We start from the raw sequence: 3,194 nt of genomic DNA on the forward strand, positions 1-3,194 counted from the left end.
CCAGCACTTGGGAGGCAGAGGTATGTGGATTTTTGAGTTCGAGGACAATATGGTCCACAGAGTGAATTCCAGGGCAGCTAGAAATACTCAGAGAAACCCAGTCACCAAAAAAGTTAGCAAACAAACAAACAAACAAAAAACAAAAAAAAAAAACAAAAGAAAAGAAAAAAGAAAAAGAAAAGAAAGAAATGAAACAGTTTTAGTGAAATTTTTGGCTACTTGTGTATTTTTGTACAATTTTAAGGTCTTTTTAAGGGTTAGTAGTGTGTTTAGAAGACTATTGTAGAGTTTTATTGGTTTTAGTGTCCTTTTTTTTTTTCTGTTTTCTCTCTTTCCTTCTTTCTTTTATTTTTTAAGGGAATTGTGGGTCTCCAGTTTTAGGATTGTTTGTTTGTTTTTATGTTTGTTTTTTAGGCTTCGGGGTTTTCTTTTAGTGTTTTACTTTTTGTAGGTTTGTGTGTGTGTGTGTGTGTGTGTGTGTGTGTTTGTTTCTGAAAAAAATCTTACGTTCTTACATTTGGGGTATAGTATTTAAGTTTTGCCAAGCAGTGGTGGTCCATGGCTTTATTTCCAGTCCTAGGGAGGCAAAGGCAGGTGGGCTTTTAAGTTCAAGGCTAGCCTGGTTTCCAGAATGAGTTCCAGGATAGCCAGGGCTAAACAGAGAAACCAAGTCTCCAAAAACAAAATAAATCAAACCAAAAAAAAATATTTTAAAGAACATTTTGGGGTATTTATATATATTATAAATATATATATATAATATATATATAATAGTTTTTTAAAGGGTTTTGTAGGGTTTTTATAAGAGTGAAACTCAGTCACAAAAAAAAAAAAACAAAAGAAAACAAAACAAAAACTCAAAGAAAGAAAGAAAGAAAGAGAGAGAGAGAGAGAGAGAGAGAGAGAGAGAAAGAAAGAAAGAAAGAAAGAAAGAAAGAAAGAAAGAAAGAAAGAAAGAAAGAAAGAAAGAAAGAAAGAAAGAAAGAAAAAGAAGGAAAGAAAAGATAAAGACTTTGTGGACATTTCAGGCTTTCTGTGTACTTTTTTTTATTATTTTTTATTTTTTAGAATTTAAGGTTTTTTAAAAGGGTATTTAGGACTTTTGATGATTGTTTTAGAGTTTTTTTTGGTTTTCAGGGTTTTAGTGTATGTTTACTGTTTTTTAAAAAGGATTTTAGAGTTTTTGTTTGTTTGTTTGTTTGTTTTTAATATTCTTTATGGGTTTTCTTTTCTTTTTTTTTTTGTATGTTTGTCTGTGTTTGTGTTCTTGGGTACTTCTTTTTTAATTTTAAAGTTTTACTTTTGGGGTTTAAGAGTTTCACGGTTTCCAGGCAGTGACACCCATGCCTTAAATCCCAGCACCTTGTAGAAACAGTTAGGTGGATTTTTGAGTTCAAGACCAGCATGGTCTACAGAGGGAGTTCTTGATCAGCCAGAGAAACCCAGTCTCTAAAAACTCAAAAATATAAACCAACAAAAAAAAAACCAAAAAAAAAAAACCAAAAAAAAAAACACATAAATGGAAACAAACAAAAAAGTTTTAAGATTATTTTTGGGTTGTTGTAAAATTTTTTGTAGACTTTTAGTGTTTTTGTAAATGGTTTTGTAGGGACTTTTAAAAGAGTGTTTTAGAGTTTAATTTTAGTTTTTAGTATATTAGTGTATTTTTAGTGGTTTGTTTTTGTTTTTGTTTTTTTGTTTTGTTTTGTTTTATAATTTTATAATGTTTTAGAATTTTGGGGATTTTTTTTCAAAATTTTTTTAAGATTTATCTTTTATTTGTATTTATATATTTATTTGTTTAGTTTTTTATCTATTTATTTATTTACTTATTTATTTATTTTTAGAGTTTTTGGCTATTATTATTATCATTTTAATATTAAGGATTTATTTTTAGAGTTAAGAACTTTAGGGTTACCAGGTAGTGGTGTCCCATGCATTAAATCCCAGCATTTGGGAGGCACAGTTAGGTGGATTTTTGATTTCAAGGCCAGCATGGTCTACAGATGGCGCTTTTGGACAGCCAGAGATAAACAGAGAAACCCAGTTTCTAAAAACAAAACAAAACAAAATAAAACAAACAAAGAAAAAAAAAGACTTTTAAGTTCAATTTGTGTTCTTCTATTATTATTATTATTATTATTAATTATTTATAGTTTTAGTGTTTTTGTTAAGGCTTTTGTAGGGATTTATTAAACTGTTTTAGACTTTTTTTTTGTTTCGAGTTTTTTAATGCATTTTTAGTGTTTCTTCTTTTTTTAATGATTTTAGGGTGTTTTTGGATTTGGGTTGTTTTATTAAGTATTTTTTTAAGGTTTTATCTTTTTTCTTCAAGGTTTTTTTTTTGTTTGTTGTTTGTATTTTTGAGTTATCTTTTCTTTTCTTTTCTTTACATTTTTTTTATATAATTTTAAATGTTAATTCGAGAGTTTAAGTGTTTCAGGGTTGCCAGGCAGTGGTGGTCCATGCCTTAAATCCCAGCACTTGAGAGGAAGAAGTATTGGATTTCTTACTTCAAGGCCAGCATGCTCTACAGAGGCATGTACAGTATTGGCAGGGATACAAAGAGAAACCCATTGTCCAAAAAATCAAAAAAAATTAAAAAAAAAAAAAACAAGAAAGAAAGAAAGACAGAAAGAAAGAAAGAAGAAAGAAAGGAAGGAAGGAAGGAAAGAAGGGAGGGAGGGAGGGAGGGAGGAAGGAAGGAAGGAAGGAAGGAAGGAAGGAAGGAAGGAAGGAAGGAAGGAAGGAGGAAGGAAGGAAGGAAGGAAGGAAGGAAGGAAGGAAGGAAGGAAGGAAAGAAAGAAAGAAAGAAAGAAAGAAAGAAAGAAAGAAAGAAAGAAAGAAAGAATGTCCAAGCTATTGTTCTCGCCAGCAAGAACAAACTCGGACAACCTCATTCTTCTGCAGCAAAAAGCTTTATTGCTTCTTCAGGAGGTAAAACCCCAACCCCATAAAATGGCGTTGCTTATATAGCCCTCAGCCATGGCGTTTCATCACCTGATGTGGCCTGTCACCTCCTGATTCATTGCTTTCCTATCACCCCATTATTAGGCCCTGAGATGGGCAGTGACTAGGCATGAGTTCACTTTTGCCCTTGAGCATAAGGCTTGTTTACTAATTAGGCCCAGCGGAGACCAGCACCATCTTATAATGGCGATTGCTAGCAGCACAGCACGGTTCTCCACATCTTC

This window comes from Mus caroli, unplaced genomic scaffold (assembly GCF_978045245.1).
Source record: "Mus caroli unplaced genomic scaffold, Mus_caroli_1 scaffold_22, whole genome shotgun sequence".
Classification (NCBI taxonomy): Eukaryota; Metazoa; Chordata; class Mammalia; order Rodentia; family Muridae; genus Mus; species Mus caroli.